This window comes from Bos grunniens, chromosome 6 (genome assembly GCF_055505025.1).
Source record: "Bos grunniens cultivar Pamir isolate PY7600 chromosome 6, Bosgru_T2T1.0, whole genome shotgun sequence".
Classification (NCBI taxonomy): Eukaryota; Metazoa; Chordata; class Mammalia; order Artiodactyla; family Bovidae; genus Bos; species Bos grunniens.
In genome coordinates this window covers 10797415-10815717 of record NC_141170.1, presented here as the reverse complement: position 1 = coordinate 10815717, position 18303 = coordinate 10797415, and the positions used below count along the sequence as shown (strand labels likewise).

Genomic DNA, 18303 nt, shown 5'->3' with positions numbered 1-18303 from the left:
GAATACTTTATGGAGACACTTTCATAGATTTGTTCACATCTGTATGCTCCAGCATCTAGAAAGAGTATGGTATCAGTCACAGAGTGATTGGATGAATGAGTAGCATAGTGAATTATCCGAGGGTGAGCCTTGTGAGATATTTACGGAGGGACAGCAATGCAAACATGGGTCAAGAATAGAGCTATTGCTTCCAAAGCAGAGGGTATCCTCTCATACTTTTTTTAAATTTTTTATTTTGCCTTGCCAATGATTGCCTTCCTTCACAACAGCAAACTCATCTTACCAGTCCTTGTGCAAATCTGACACTTCATTAACTCTGCCTCACCAGTTACCTTGTGTTTCCATTGCTGGAGACTTTCCTTCCTTTAGATTAAAGACACCCCTTCAACAAAAGTGATATCTCTAATCTATAACCGACCCCAATCCCTCATGTCTCCAGAATGCCTTTGAATAGCATTTCATCCTGGACACACACACACACACACACTTGGTCTATAAAAGTCCTCTGATAATTTTCTAGTTAATGAAATTCTCATACACCTTCATCTTGCAGAAGCTAGTGTCACTTCCATTAGCTCCTCACAGAATTTGGTCTGACTCATTTTTATTATATCTAAGTATTACTATATATATATATATATATATATATAATATATTATACTCTATAGTATATCCATTATACTCTATGGCTGTTTAATTAGAACTTATATCTTGTGGTATATTTACTTTGGCTTTTTAATAATTACAACAAGGATCATGTATGTGTGTTTGTGTTCTGTAAATTTAAAATGCAATCTATAGATGCAACATTCATCTTTAGATCTGAGAAATAAATCATGTCAAGAAAGATCTAACTATATGGAGAGATAATCCATATATATGGATTGGAAGACTCAATATTTTCAAAATGTTCATTTCCCCCAACTTGATCTATAAATTCAACATAATGTCAATTAAAAAAAAAACAGCAAGTTACCTTGTAGATATCAATAAGCTGATTTTTAAGTTTATATAGAGAAGCAAAAGACCCAGAATAGCCAGCACAACATTGAAGGAGAAGAACAAAGTTGTAACACTGACATCACCCAACTTCAAGACTCCCTATAAAGCTATAGTGATCAAGGCAGTGTGACACTGGCAAAAGAATAGATGAATAAGTCAATGAAACAAAATAAAAACCTCAAAACAGATCCAGACAAGTATAGTCAACTGTTCACTGACACAGGAGCAAAGGCTATTTAATAGAGAAAGGATGGTCTTTATGAAACATGGCACCAGAACAACTGGGCATCTATATACCAAGCAATACTTTAAATATATACATCCAACACTTTGGCCACCTGATGCAAAGAACTGATTTATTGGAAAAGACTCTCAGGCTGGGAAAGTTTGAAGTCAGGAGGAGAAGGGGATGACAGAGGATGAGATGGTTGGATGGCATCACTGGCTTGATGGACATGAGTTTGAGCAAACTCTGGGAGTTGGTGATGGACAGGGAAGCCCGGTGGCTTCAGTCCATGGGGTCACAAAAAGTTGGACATGACTCAATGACTGAATTGAACTGATACCAAGCAATGAATCTAGATACAAACTTAATTCAAAATGGGTCATACACAAAAATATAAAATGCAAAACTATAGAGCTCCTAGAAGATAGCATAGGACAAATGTAGAGAAACTTGGGTTTGGAGATGATATTTTAGTTACAATATCAAAACCATGAGCCAGTGATTTAATTAACCTTAGTTAGTTAGTTAGTTCAGTCCCTCAGTTGTGTCTGACTCATTGAGACCCCATGAACTGCAGCACCCGAGGCCTCCCTGTCCATCACCAACTCCTGGAGTTTACTCAAACTCATGACCATTGAGTTGGTGATCCCATCCAACCATCTCATCCTCTGTCATCCCCTTCTCCTCCTGCCCTCGATCTTTCCCATCTTCAGGGTCTTTTCAAATGAGTCAACTCTTTGCTTCAGGTGGCCAAAGTATTGGAGCTTCAGCTTCAACATCAGTCCTTCCAATGAACAACCAGGACTGATCTCCTTTAGGATGGACTGGTTGGATCTCCAGTCCTTTATAAAATATGTGTTTCAAAGATGCTTCCTCAGTTTGTAGATCATCTAATTCTGTCAAAGATACTTTTAAGAGAATGAAAAGATGATCTACAAATTGAGGAAGCATATTTGAAACACATATTTTATAAAGGACTACATCCATACTATACAAAGAACTCTTAAAATCCAACAATAAGAAAACAGACAACCCATTAAAATAGGGAAAAGATCTGGAAGCCTCACTAAAAAAGATATACAGATGGAAAAAAGCACATGAAAATATGTTCAACATCAAATGTCTTCAGGAAGTTGCAAATTAAAACAATAACATAGCACTACACATCCATCAGAAGGGCTAAAATCCAAAACATTGGCAGCACAAAATGCTGGCAAGAATCTGGTGTAAAAGGAGCTTTCATGCACTCTGGGTAAGAATACAAAACAGGCTTCACTGATGGCTCAGTGGTAAAGAATCCACCTGCTGATTCGAGACATGGGTTCTGTTCCTGGGTCAGGAAGATACCCTGGAGAAGGAAATGGCAATGCACTCCAGTATTCTTGCATGGGAAATTTCATGGACAGAGGGACCTGGCGGGCTACAGTCAATGGGGTCACAAAGAGTCAGGCATGAGTTAACGACTAAACAGCAACAAGAATACAAAATGGTACAGCCACTTTGGAAGATGGTTTGGAGATTTTTTTTAAAAACTAAGTATAGTCTTACTAAACAATTCTGTAACTGTGCTTCATGGTACTTACCCAAATGAACTGAAGTTTTGTGTCCACACAAAAGCCTGCATACACATGTTTGCAGCAGCTTAGTTCATAATTGTCAAAACTTGGAAGCAACTAAGATGTGGTTCAACAGGTGGATAGATAAACTGTGGTACATCCAGATCATGGGATATTATTCAGAAATAAAAAGCAATAAGCTCTCAAGCCATGAAAAGACCCAAAGGAAACAAGGGCCTGTTGCTAAGTGAAAGAAGGCAATCTGACAAAGGCTCCATACTATGTGATTACACTTATATCAATTTATATATCACAGTTTATATACGTTTTGGAAAAGGCAAAATTAAAGTGACAGTAAAAAGTGGTTGGTAGGGTCTGGTATGGGGAGAAGGTAGGATGGATCAATAGGTGGAACACAGGGCTTTTTATGGCAGTGAAACTATCTTATACGATAGTATAGTGGTAAATATATACCAATGTGTATTTATCAAAACCGATGAAATATATAGGGCTTCCCTGGTGGCTCAGACGGTAAAGCATCTGTCTGCAATGCAGGAGACCCAGGTTCGATCCCTGGGTTGGGAAGATCCCCTGGAGAAAGAAATGGCAGCCCACTCCAGTATTCTTGCCTGGAAAATCCCATGGAAGGCGGAGCCTGGTAGGCTACTGTCCATGGGGTAGCAGAGAGTCAGACACGGCTGAGCGACTTCACTTCACTTCATGGAATGTATAACACAAGGAGTGAACCCTAATGTCAACAAAGGTCTTCAGCTAATAATAACACTTCGGTACTGGCTCACCAATTGTAACAAATGTTCCACACCATTGCAAAACATTATATATTATTAGGAAAATTTGGGGAGTGGTAGTCATAAGGAGGTATATGACAAATCTTTGTATTTTCCATTCAATTGTTCTGTAAACTTAAAATTACTCTAAGAAAACAAAGTAGGTTAAAAAATACTACCAAATAAATCCCAATAAATAAACGGGTCATGCCTTTATGTCCTGAAGTTTGAATAAATTGATCTTTGGAAATTTTGCATTTCATTATTGCCTTACAAATTTAAAAAAGCAACAAACAAACAAACTCATGAAATACCACTCCCCAGAAATAAATACCAGTATATTTGGTAAATGTTAAAGAAATGAATGTTACCTATTTCTCTGGTCACTGTTCAGTTCTGATATTTAATTAACTATGATCTTACAGGAGTGAAGTATTTTCAAACCAAGTTCTGTGTTTCTCCTAAGTCCATTTCAGAGTATCCTGTGTATAGTCTCTGCTGAACACATTCTTTTATTAATTGATTCATTGATCAACGTGGTGCCTCTCTCCGAGACTCCTTCTGCATTTATGGCTCCTCAAATCTCAGTCCCACATTTATGATTACTATCAATTGAGTAAAAGGAAGTGTTTGCATACACAGAAAGCTTTGTGATTGCCTCAGAATGACTGCAAGAAGCAGGGGAGAAGGAAAGAAATAGAACAAGTATTGACAGATTCTGATGCCAGTCTTCCCCTCTGTCTGTGACTTGTGGGCCAGACAGAGATCTCCTCTAAGCCTCACTCTCTTCTCCTATGAAATGGGTCATTATTTAAGCAGACGCATCACCCTGCTCACAGCACATTAGGTAATTCTTAATTCTTTATCTCTGCACCATTCTTTTAGCTGACTCAAGAGCTCTCAATCTTGCGCTGGACTCCTGCCAAACCAGTTAAATAGGTTTATTTTGATTCTGCCTCTCAGTTTAAGCTGTTCTTTCTGACCGAACAAGCCCTGGAGTTGAAGGCTTCCTATATATAAACAACGTGACTCTCCTTTTTTTGTCAGAGACTCTATTTTTAGCTTTAGCAAAATCACCAAGATTTTGTGTCTGTTAAATTCATGCAGCAGAGACTTTTTTTAACTAAAAAGTGGGATGCAAAATCATTTCCTGAAGAATAAAACTTTGCCCTTTAAATTTTTCCTTAAGCAGTTTAAAGACACATAGATAATGAGACTATCTACTATGATGTTGAAGCTGAGAGGGTCTTAACAAATTATCTGGTCCACCTTCTCTATTAAAGATGTGAAAATTGTGTATCACAAAGAAGCAATGTTCAAGGTCACACAGTTATCAGAAATGAGATTAACAGCAAACTGCCTTAGTCTGTTTCACACACACAAAAGAGCAGATAAAACTGCTTATGAGATTATTATTGATAAGTTATGTATAAATGCATAAATTCTACTATTCATCTGGAGCCTGTGGGTGGAAGTTTCTTAAAATTAAAATCTCTGAATGAATCTGATATTCCAAAGGGTATAGCTTTAAGGCAGATATAAGTTAGAAAACATGTAAGCATGGTATTTCCTTGAAATTTTGTTTCCCTGTGGGCAGAGAAATAATAATATAAAGGTTCTAGCCATGTTAAGTATTTCTTGCTTTATGACTTCTCTGTTCTTGAAGGTAAATACTGCATGCAGGTTGCTACTTGTGAAATGGGAAGGCACAGACAAGTCCGGATCTGAACACTGCTACAAATACACTTTCTCAGGCTGCCTCCTTCTCTGTATTCGTTTCTTCCTTTCTCTGCTCAGCAAACTCCAGGAGATGGTGAAGGACAGGGAAGCTTGGCGTGCTGCAGTCCATGAGGTCTCAAAGAATCAGACACGACTTAGCGACTGAACAACAACTGCTCAGCAAAACTTTTTACCATAATTTGAATGGTGAGTTTAAGACATAGATTTGAATTTCAGGGAGGAAAAAGCTCTCTAGTTTTAAACTAGAAAAGACTAGTTTTGTTTTGTTTTGTTTTTTTAACTTGAAAAGATTAGGGTTTCCCTATGGCTCAGTGAGTAAAGAATCTGTCTGCAATGCAGGAGACCCAAGTTCAATCCCTGGATTGGGAAGATCCTCTGGAGAAGGAAATGGTAATCCTCTGCAATATTTTTCCCTGGGAAATCCCATAGACAGAGGCGCCTAGTGGCCTAAAAGCCATGGGGATGCAAAGAACTGTACATGAATTAGCGACTAAATAGTAACAGTCCTGACTTTTATTTGCCTTTATAATATCCTGATGACCTACCAAAGAGAAGCGGCTAACTAAGGCAGGACAACTATCCCTGGGTCTCCAGGATTTACACCTTCTACTATCTTAACATAATCCAACCTTAATTGCACCCTATTAAATCCTTAGTAAGCACACCTGTAATGTACCAGACACTACTTGAGGTACAGTACATACCTTATTTCTAGTCTTCAACAACCCCTGCAAGAAAATAGAGTGGAATGCTGACTGCCAAGTCTCCTTATTTTCTAACACTAAAATGTGGTGGTGATTTAGTCCCAGTAGGTGTATGGGAAAGCTCATGTGTGTACTTAATCACTAAGTCATGTCCAATTCTTGGGACCCCATGGACTATAGCCCACCAGGCTCTTCTGTCCATGGGATTTCCCAGACAAGAATACTGGAGTGGGTTGCTATTTCCTTCTCTATAACACTAAAATGGATGGAAACAAATGCTGGCATTGAACAAAATGATACACTGTATTCATCATTCAAGTAACACCACCAAAGGCAACCTCAATCCTACAGCTTAAAGATGCCATTGTTTACAGTTGACCCTCCATATCCACAGATGGGTGCCCCACAGACAGGGAGTGCCAACTCTACTATGCCGTTTTATATAAGAGACTTGAGCATCCACATATGTGAGTATCCTCAGGGGTCCTGGAAACAGTTGGATATTGAGGAACAACTCTATTTTATACTTAGGGAAACTGAGGCTCATGGAAATTGTATTTGGTGCTCAGTTTCTAAGGGCTTAGTTGTAACATAACAGAGTCTAGCTCAGGGATTGCATTTTCATGTATAAATCTTCCCGTAACAGCAAGGATCTATATTTGGCTTGAGAAATGATTGATGTTCCCTTTGAGAAAACGCTTTTTAAAGATACACACATTTGTTCATGGGTGTGCCTGAAGTTCTGGGAATGAAGCAGAGCCGTGGAGAGCCAGCTCAGTGGTTATGAGGAAGTTATTAAGACTCTCCATCCTGACCTTGCCATGGCTGAAAATAAATAGCAGCCTTCCTTAGAGATTTCTGGAAAAAAAAATAATAAAACTCAGGAGGAGGGGCTGTGACTAAGGTGTCATGAATCCAGTTTTCCTGACCGGATAGGAAGGTCATGAACAAGGTAAGTAGAGAAAGCCTAATGACAACCAAAGCATGTGATTTAAGGAAATCACCAACTGCTGTGCATAGAGTGATGTTTTCCAGAGTGAGTTACTTCAAAGTCATGTATGCAGTACTCTTTGCTCTACCTAGAGCGTCAGTATTGTCTTTTCTGCCTTGTAAAAATATATTTGTTAAGGCAATGACCCAGGTAAAAAGTCACTTCTGTGAAAGCTGTATTCATTCCCTAGTTACTCTTTCCTTCCCATGATAATACATATTATTCTGTATCATAAATCTGATAATTAAGTTATCATTCTCTGCTTTTATTCATTTGGGTGCTTTCAAGGAAGCAGCACTGCTATGAGTAATGTGAAAAAAAAGGATACAATTTAAGGATTAAGTCATAGGCAATTGTGGGAAGTGGAAATGAAGTGTAAGGAAGACAGTTGCCTTGATGTCTGGCAGCGAGAGCTAAAGTCAGTGAAGGTCAGCAAGGCCAGTAGTTAGGGAAAAAGGTGGAAGTAAAATTACAAGCCGAACCCCGTAATGAAAACTGGAGTCCATGAGAACAGACGGGAACCTACATCTGTCACTGCCTCCAGCCTCAACAACGTGGGTGACCTGAAGACGAAACTGACATCCTTTGTCACAAGGCTGAAAGTTTACCCTGCCTAAGATTTGAAAAAATATCAAGAAATCCAGCAGGAGGTAGAGCAGCTGCAATTTTAGCACAAAATAAAGGCACTGGATTTGTCCCATGCTAGCAATTAAGTCAGCATATTGGCAACAAAATATAAGTGTTGCAGTGGTTTTTGTCACCTAAAACCAACATGTGGAAAATAATAACTGTGGTTTCACTTCTACATTCCAAAGTGCACTCATTTTTTTTTTTTTCCTTGTGCTACTTTCTGAATGTGGCTTCACATAGAGAGGAGAATTCTGGGAAGGCCCAGTTTAATTAAATTAATACAGTGTGAAGCCATTCTAGATTGTGATCTCCTCATGGAGATGTTGCTGCATGTCATATTCATTTTTGTAAGCCGTTAGAGTGCATAAAGAGACATTACTTTGCCAGCAAATGTCCATCTAGTCAAGACTATGGTTTTTCCAGTAGTCATGTGTGGATGTGAGAGTTGGACTAGAAAGAAAGCTGAGCGCTGAAGAATTGATACTTTTGAACAGTGGTGTTGGAAAAGGCTCTTGAGAGTCCCTTGGGCTACAAGGAGATCCAACCAGTCCATCCTAAAGGAGATCAGTCCTGGGTGTTCATTGGCAGGACTGATGTTGAAGCTGAAACTCCAATACTTTGGCCACCTGATGCGAAGAACTGACTCATTGGAAAAGACCTTGACGCTGGGAAAGATTGAAGGCAGGAGGAGAAGGGGACGACAGAGGATGAGATAATTGGATGGCATCACCGACTCAATGGACACGAGTTTGGGTAGGCTCTGGGAGTTGGTGATGGACAGGGAGGCCTGGCGTGCTGCAGTTCATGGGGTTGCAAAGTGTCAGACACGACTGAGCGACTGAACTCAACTGAACTGAACTGAAAGTGCATAACAGGCTTCCCTGATGGTACTAATAGTAAAGAACTCACCTGCCAATGCAGGAGATGCAAGAGACACTGATTAAATCCCTGGGTTGGGAAGATCCCTTGGAGGGGGGCACAGCAGCCTACTCCAGTATTCTTGCCTGGAGAATCTCATGGAGTTATAGAGTAGGATATGACTGAAGTGACATACAAAGTGCATAATCCTATGTCTAGAACATAGTAGGGACTTGTAAAAAATTTTAAAACTCAGCACCCAAATTCTTGCAGTTGGGCCTATGTACCTTCTGCTTCTGAGCCTGAAGTAAAGGCTCTTTGCACTTCCTGCTTCTTGGGACCCTGGCTCTTAGATCTCAGTCATGCCACAAGGAAGCCCAAGATACATGGTGAGACCATGACCTGCCTATCAGCTCCAGCTGAAGTCCCAGCTGACAGGCTATATCAATTGCTAGACACGTGAGTGTGGAAGCCTTTGCAATGACTTGGAATTTAGACAATTTCTAATTATACCCATATGAGAGATCCTAGTAAGTACTTCCCAGTTAACAGAGAATGCTATATAGTGTGTATATAGCTCAGGCTAGTCAATATACAGAATTTCAAAGACAATAATAAAAGCATTCTCATTATTTTAAGCCACACATTTTGGGGTGAGTTATGATGAATAAATATTGGATTGAACAAAAAGTTCATTTGGTCATTTCCATAAGATTGTACAGAAAAAAACAAAGGAACTTTTTGGCCAACCCAATAGATACTTGTGAGAGTTGGACTGTGAAGAAAGCTGAGTGCAGGAGACTTGATGCTTTTGAACTGTAGTGCTGGAAAAGACTCTTGAGAGTCCCTTGGACTGCAAGGAGATCCAACCAGTCCATTCTGAAGGAGATCAGCCCTGGGATTTCTTTGGAAGGAATGACACTAAAGCTGAAACTCCAGTAATTTGGCCACCTGATGTGAAGAGTTGACTCATTGGAAAAGACTCTGACGCTGGGAGGGATTGGGGGCAGGAGGAGAAGGGGATGACAGAGGATGAGATGGCTGGATGGCATCACTGACTTGATGGAGGTGAGTCTGAGTGAACTCCGGGAGTTGGTGATGGACAGGGAGGCCTGGCGTGCTGCGATTCATGGGGTCACAAAGAGTTGGACACAACTGAGAGACTGAACTGAATAGATACTTGAAATAGATATTAGTATCAAAAGAGGGGTGCTGCCATAATAAAAAGCATGTGACAGTTATCATTGGAATTTAACAGTGAGAAGAAGCTAGAAGAATCTTGAGGAGACTGCTAGTAAAGGCCTAAAATGTGTCAAAAAATCTTTCAATGAGGGTTTGGAGAAAAGTAAGGATAATCTTTTTAAAAATTAGAGGAAGAGAATTTGTATAGTGGCAGAAAAAAAATCACACAAGCACCTATATAAAATACTGATTAGGAAATGCAATAACTGACGATCTCAGAGACTTTCATGCAGTGTCTTGATAGAATGGAAGAAGAAATAAATGAGCTTAAGAACAGTTAAACGTAAAGACACCAGGGCTTGCTGCTTCAAATTCAAGTTGTTTTCTATCCCCAGCCTCTCCAGACAGCAAATGATTCTAAAGAATAACTTTGGACATTGCCTGGAGAATCCCATGGATGGAGGAGCCTGGTGGGCTACAGTCCACGGGGTCGCAAAGAGTCGGACACGACTGAGCAACTTCACTTTGACTTTCACTTTGGACATAGACCAAATATAGAATAGGCTGTTCTGTGACCTGAAAACAATCTAAGCAGTGTCTCATAAAAATCTTCACACAAATAAGAGCTAATCTATGGATTTTAAGGTGACAGTTTGCAGATTCTCTCCATTAAATGGTTGGATCTCTGATCATCTTCAGATCACTTTTTGACAGCAGCTTCATAGGAAATTGAAGTCAGGAAGAGTTCTTCTAATAGAGATGCAGGATTTGCTTTATTCATTAGAAAAGACCCTGATGCTGGGAAAGATTGAAGGCAGGAGGAGAAGGGGACGACAGAGGATGAGATGGTTGGATGGTATCACTGACTCAATGGACATGAGTTTGAGCAAGCTCCGGGAGATGGTGAAGGACAGGGAAGCCTGGCGTGCTGCAGCCCATGGGGTCACAGAGAGTCAGACACGACCGAGTGACTCAACAACAACAACAGTGGAAGAAACCACATAAAATCTTTTGAAAAATCACAACTATTGTATTTCACAATTCCATTGGTATTCTGGTAGGAATTGCATTGAATTTGTAGATTGCTTTGGGTACTTTGGTCATTTGAACAATATTAATTCTTCTAATCCAAGAGCAAAGTATAGGTATGTGTTTTCATCTTTTTTTGTGTCATCTTCAGTATCTTTCATAAGCATCTTACAGTTTTCCGAGTACAGATGTTTACCATCTTTGGTAGGGTTATTCCTAGATGTTTTATTCTTTTTGATGTGATGATAAATAGGATTGTTTATTTAATTTTTCTTTCTGTTATTTTGACATTAGTGTATAGCAATGCAACATATTTCTGCATGTTAATTTTTCATATTTCTGTATATTAATTTTGTATCCTGCCACTTTACCAAATTCATTGATGAGTTCTAGGAGTTTTCTCATGGCTCATTTAGGAGTTTCTAATATAGCAAGTATCATGTCATCTGAAATAAATTTGTTATGGAAGCATCATAATTTGGGTTATAAGGAAATTGAGGCAATGCAAAGCAAAAAGAATGTTAAGACACAGATTGAAAAGATTAATTAATTGTAAAGTCAATTTTCTTATGAAAAATGATACATGCCTCAGAGGAGGGAACCACAAACCAAGTACTGAAACAAAGCCTGGGAGAATCATTCCCAAACGGGAGTAAAGTACCAAACTCACGCATCAAGGAAAACTTCCCAGCTGAATTTAAAGTTTCTATGGACCAGTAACTTCTCCATGTACTTGGTGACCCTCCTTGCTCTAAAGGAACGTAAGTAGATGCTATTCTGTACCGGCTCCACCGTTGTACATTTAGTGAACACGGAGATCAGATAAGGTGTCATTTGTCATTTATAGGTCTTTAGATTGAAAGAATCCAAAATCCCAAAATCTGTATTTAAAGCACTGTATTCAAGGAATGTGAGGTGAGGTAGACCTTAGGAAGCATCACCATGAACAAAACTAGTGGAGGTGACGGAATTCCAGTTGAGCTATTTCAAACCCTGAAAGATGATGCTGTGAAAGTGTTGCACTCAATATGTGAGCAAACTTGGAAAACTCAGCAGTGGCCACAGGACTGGAAAAGGTCAATTTTCATTCCAATCCCAAAGAAAGGCAATGCCAAAGAATGCTCAAACTATCTCACAATTGCACTCATCTTAGATACTAGTAAAGTAATGCTCAAAATTCTCCAAGCCACACTTCAGCAATACATGGTCTGTGAATTTCCAGATGTTCAAGCTGGTTTTAGAAAAGGCAGAGGAACCAGAGATCAAATTTCCAACATCTACTGGATCATTGAAAAAGCAAGAGAGTTCCAGAAAAACATCTATTTCTGCTTTATTGACTATGCCAAAGCCTTTGACTCTGTGGACCACAATAAACTGTGCAAAATTGTGAAAGAGATGGGAAGACCAGAACACCTGACCTGCCTCTTGAGAAACCTGTATACAGGTCAGGAAGCAACAGTTAGAACTGGACATGGAACAACAGACTGGATCCAAACAAGAAAAGGAGTATGTCAAGGCTGTATATTGTCACCTGCTTATTTAACTTTATGCAGAGTACATCATGAGAAACGCTGGGCTGGAGGAAGCACAAGCTGGAATCGAGATTGCCCAGAGAAATATCAATAACCTCAGATATGCAGATGACAGAACCCTTATGGCAGAAAGTGAAGAAGAACTAAAGAGTCTCTTGATGAAAGTGAAAGAGGAGATTGAAAAAATTGGCCTAAAGCTCAACATTCAGAATGGCATCTGGTCCCATCACTTCATGGCAAATAGATGGGGAAACAGTGGCTGATTTTATTTTTCAGGGCTCCAAAATCACTGCAGATGGTGATTGCAGCCATGAAATTAAAAGACACTTGCTCCTTGGAAGGAAAGTTATGACCAATCTAGACAGAATATTAAAAAGCAGAGACATTACTTTCCAACAAAGGTCTGTCTAGTCAAGTCTATGGTTTTTCCAGTAGTCATGTGTGGATGTGAGAGTTGGACTATAAAGAAAGCTGAACACCAAAGAACTGATGTTTTTGAACTGTGGTGTTGGAGAAGACTCTTGAGAGTCCCTTGGGCTGCAAGGAGATCCAACCAGTCCATTCTAAGGGAGATCAGTCCTGGGTATTCATTGGAGGGACTGCTGTTGAAGCTGAAACGCCAATACTTTGGCCACTTGATGTGAAAAGCTGACTCATTGGAAAAGACCCTGATGCTGGGAAAGCTTGAGGGCAGGAGGAAAAGGGGACGACAGAGGATGAGATGTTTGGCATCACTGACACAATGGACATGGGTTTGGGTGGACTCCAGGAGTTGGTGATGGACAGGGAGGCCTGGAGTGCTGGGGTTCATGGGGTCACAAAGAGTCAGACACAACTGAGCAACTGAAATGAACTGAGCTCAAGGAGCCTATTTAAATGAAAATATTTGAACTTTAAAGCTCAACATTCAGAAAACTAAGATCATGGCATCCGGTCCCATCACTTTATGGGAAATAGATGGGGAAACAGTGTCAGTCTTTATTTTTCTGGGCTCCAAAATCACTACAGATGGTGACTGCAGCCATGAAATTAAAAGACCCTTACTTCTTGGAAGGAAAGTTATGACCAACCTAGATAGCATATTCAAAAGCAGAGACATTACTTTGCCAACAAAGGTTCATCTAGTCAAGGCTATGGTTTTTCCTGTGGTAATGTATGGATGTGAGAGTTGGACTGTGAAGAAGGCTGAGCACTGAAGAATGGATGCTTTTGAACTGTGGTGTTGGAGAAGACTCTTGAGAGTCCCTTGGACTGCAAGGAGATCCAACCAGTCCATTCTGAAGGAGATCAGCCCTGGGATTTCTTTGGAAGGAATGATGCTAAAGCTGAAACTCCAGTACTTTGGCCACCTCATTTGGAGAGTTGACTCATTGGAAAAGACTCTGATGCTGGGAGGGATTGAGGGCAGGAGGAGAAGGAGACGACAGAGGATGAGATGGCTGGATGGCATCACTGACTCAATGGACGTGAGTCTCAGTGAACTCTGGGAGTTGCTGATGGACAAGAAGGCCTGGCATGCTTCGACTCATGGGATCGCAAAGAGTCGGACACGACTGAGCGACTGATCTGATCTGATCTGATCTAGTGCCATGATGTGATAAAAGTGTGTGACCTTGGGAGTGAGTGAATGCATTTTGAATCTGGGAATAATGTCCATAATTGAGATTGGATACTGGACTGTGGAGGTTTTAAATAAAGACTGACAGATTTAATTGAACTGGATCCTGTGACTGCTCTTCTAGTAGATTGTAGCAAAAAGGACATCTTGTGCAGGCTATAAGGAACTGGCCACGTCCATTTCCTGCTCTGGGACTCTTGCCCTTAGAATCCATGTGCCACACTGTGAAGAAGCTGAGGCTACAGAGCAATGCCATGGCAAGGTGTTCCAGCAAAAGCCCTAGTTGTGATTCCAACTAATGATGAACATCAAACACCGGACATCTGAACGAGGAAGTCTTTGTATAACTTCTGTCCTACCCTGGACTAGTTGCAACCCTGCAGGAAGCAAGATCTGCTAAGATGAGTATAGTCAACCCTAGAATTCTGTAAAATAATTAAAAAATATATTTCCAGATAGCTGGAATAGTAGTTAATAATTTTTGATGAAGGAATAAAATAAATAATGATGAACTCAAGGTTTCTTATTATTAATCATATTTTGTGGAGTGTTTGGTATTTCAACTAATTTCCTAGGTAAGACTGAATATTTAAGAGTTCAAGGAACTGCTTTTCTAGGACACAGAATTACCTTCTTTAATTTTCCATTTCAGTCTTCTTATGACTGTATCACTGAGAAATAGTACTCTTCTTAAAATAGATCACTGATTAAGAGTTTTATTTGTCATTATTATCATAGAAATATAGACTGTTTCTCCTTTCTCAATGCTGGTAATGTAATTTGATTGAAGTAGGAAATAATATGCATGAGTATCTGGATTAACCTATATATATATATATATATATATATATATATATATATAATTAACAGTACTCCATTCCCATTTTTTTAAGAAAAGCAAGACAATGAATGTCAATGATGTGCTTGCCCTTTTTTCCAGGATGCGACATTTAAAATATCGGTCGTTTCTTCAGAAACAGACTCACAGACAGAAGAGAACAGTGTGATTGCTGAGGAGAAGGGGTTATATGTATCGGAAGTTTGGGATTTGCAGATGCAAACTACTCTATATAGAATGGATAAAACAAGGTGGGGAACTATATTCAATATACTGTAATAAACCATAATAGAAAAGAAAATGAAAAAGCTGAATAATTTTGCTGTACAGCTGAAACTAACCCAACATTGTAAATCAACTATACTTCAATAAAACACATTTCAAAAATAAATTATGTCTCCTTTCTGAAGGACTCATTAACTAGTTAAGGGTCAAGATGAACAAACATGAAATAAGTTCAGACAGCACCATATACAGGAAGATAAACCAGACTTAGAATTAGGAAACTTTTATTCTAGATCACAGATTGGCATTTTTTTTTTTTTTTTTTTTTTTGTAGCAAGTCAGATAGTAAATAATTTAGGCTTTGCAGGACATAGAGTCCCTGTTGCAATTACTCAGCTCTGCTATTGGAGCATGAACACAGCCATAGATAGCATGTAAATGAATGAGTAAGTTCTGTTCCATTAAAACTTTATGAGCAAAAGCAGGGGCCCCACTGGGTTCAGGTTGTCATTTACTGACTCCAGTTCTAGACCTCACCTAAGTCATGGAGCAGCTCTAAGCTTCATTTTCCTTATCTATAAAATGCAGATAATACTACCAGTTTCCTGACTTTGCCAGTGTGAAGAGGTGTTAATGGAACACCTGCGGACTTTCCATGAAATCTTTGTTGTGCTACAGAATATTATGTTAGTTGTCAATATTGTGATTTTATTCCAAAGCTCCTGGCTCTGATCTTCGCTATCTTTTATACATTTCTTGGGAAATCACAATCATCCTTTTTCATTTTGGGCTGGAGAGAAGTCTGTTGGGTTCAATCCAGTCCCTCTTAGCCTTGATATCAGGCAATCATCTTCATTCTGTGACTCACGGTATGCTCTTTTATAAATTGTCTTTCCCTAACACTGCTAAGGCTATGGTTTTTCCAGTGGTCATGTATGGATGTGAGAGTTGGACTGTGAAGAAAGCTGAGTGCCAAAGAATTGATGCTTTTGAACTGTGGTGTTGGAGAAGACTCTTGAGAGTCCCTTGGACTGCAAGGAGATCCAGCCAGTTCATTCTAAAGGAGATGAGTCCTGGGTGTTCATTGGAAGGACTGATGCTAAAGCTGAAACTCCAATACTTTGGCCACCTCATGTGAAGAGTTGACTCATTGGAAAAGACTCTGATGCTGGGAGGGATTGGGGGCAGGAGGAGAAGGGGACAACAGAAGATGAGATGGCTGGATGGCATCACCGACTCGATGGATGTGAGTCTGAGTGAACTCCGGGAGTTGGTGATGGACAGGGAGGCCTGGCGTGCTGCAATTCATGGGGTTGCAAAGAGTCGGACACGACTGAGCAACTGAGCTGAACTGAACGAACACTATTCTCTAAATTAGCTGTCATCACTTTCTTCAATATACCTTGCATCATTCTCTTCATAGTGTTTATCACAATCTGAAATTATCTTGTTTTTGTATAACTTGGCCTCATGATTGTTTGTGAGGCCCTTTAGGATAAGAATTTATTTTCTGATTTGTTTAATAATATCTCCTCAGAACTTAGGGATGTACTTTCCACACAGTATGGATTCAATACATACTTGTTGAACAAACTGAATAAATGAAATGCACAATGTTACCTTACCCTATATGGAAAGGTGGAATTGCTGTTGTGTACCTGGTTGGAACACTATAATTTCCAAAATCTGGACCAGAAAATTTACCTTTTATTTCATTCAGCAAAGTGTAGATACCTATTACAATATGTAAGACTTTATGAAGAAATTGACAGAGATTAATTGAGAAGGCCATAACTGTAGAGTGAGAACTATATCCTCTGCACTGAACTTGAACATAATCACACACAGCATATCTTATGTAGTATATTGTGAAATTGTTGCCAAAACTTGGCCTCTGTTCAACAGTACCAAACAGAAACATGGAGACAGAGTTTTGGGTGAAGTAACACCCTACTCCAATACTCTTGCCTGGAAAATCCCATGGACAGAGGAGCCTGGTAGGCTGTAGTCCATGGGGTCGCTAAGAGTCGGGCACGACTGAGCGACTTCCTTTTCACTTTTCACTTTCATGCATTGGAGAAGGAAATGGCAAGCCACTCCAGTATTCTTGCCTGGAGAATCCCAGGGACAGAGGAGCCTAGTGGGCTGCTGTCTATGGGGTCGCACAGAGTTGGACACGACTGAAGCGACTTAGCAGCAGCAGAAGCAGAAAAGGGTAGCTTTTATTGCTTTGCCTGGCAAAGAGGGCCATAGTGGGCTCATCCCCTGAAGACAGTGTAACCCACCCTGGAAAGGGTAGTGAGAAGTTTTGTAGTGTTCAAGAGCATGGTGTGATCAACTTATGGACCATTCTTGGATTGGTTGGCATCAAGATGAAGTTTCAAGCATCATCAACCTCTGGTTTCAATCCATCTAGGGTTTTGTTCTTGTGGTCAGCAGTTTTAATCTGGAGCAAGGTCTGGTTCCTATAAAAACATCTCAGGAATGTGTGCCTTTATCTATATCTTTCAGGAAACTGGGAGTTTGGCGATTCTGTTATGTGGCAGAATTATAGTCTAAATTGTTACTAGTTCCTTAGCCCAATAGCTGTTCTTTGTTTCCACATCTTTATATTTCCCAGTTATTAATTCTTGAGTCTGCATCTTACTTCAAAAGACAAGGGCACAGGGGCTTGTACATGGTTTCAGAATTCTGATATTAGCTTGTATTTTTTTTTTTTTCCCCTTAGCTCAGCGTGGTTTCCTGATGTGAGGAGCCGACTCATTAGAAAGGACCCTGATGCTGAGAAAGACTGAAAGCAAAAGGTGAAGGAGGCAGCAGAGGATGAGATGGTTAGAAAGCCTTCACCGAGTCAGTGGACATGAATTTGAACAAACTCCAGGGGACAGTGGAGTACAGGGAAGCCTGGTGTGCTGCAGTCTATGAGGCTGCAGAGCTGGACACAACTTAGTGACTGAACAACAGCAGCATTGCTTTGGGAATTGCATTTCCTCTGCTCTGAATTAACATGACTCCTTTTATCGTTCCAGGTCTGTTTGTTTATTTCCATGTGCTCTGGACTTCTCTGTCCTGGAGACAGTCCCCTGTCTATTTCAGTGCCCTTCATTATACCAGTTAGAGAAAGTTTCCCATTTCTGCTAGTTTAGTTATTACAGTTCATTTTATAAGAGTGTGCTTTGTCAGCTGCCTGTTTGCAGAGTTGGTCCCTCAATACGCTCTTTGCCAATCCCTTGCTATACTGCAGTTGTCAATTTTCTCTGTTTTGTTCTTACTCTGCTTTTTTGATTCTTTTGGGGAATTAAACTGAGGTTCAAGATACTTGTGTGCTCAGTCATGCTCAACTCTTTGGAACCTACTAGGATCTTTTGTCTGTGGGACTTTCCA

The 18303-nt window shown here is 39.9% G+C and overlaps 1 long non-coding RNA gene across 1 annotated transcript; it reads left to right on the top strand.

Annotated features, from left to right (window-relative positions):
* The first annotated feature begins 5351 nt into the window (after positions 1-5351).
* LOC147370266 (uncharacterized) lies at positions 5352-17947 on the top strand. Its single transcript, XR_015166086.1, has 3 exons — positions 5352-5498; positions 14797-14945; positions 17648-17947. It is a non-coding gene; the product is annotated as an uncharacterized LOC147370266 (long non-coding RNA).
* Positions 17948-18303: the final 356 nt, after the last annotated feature.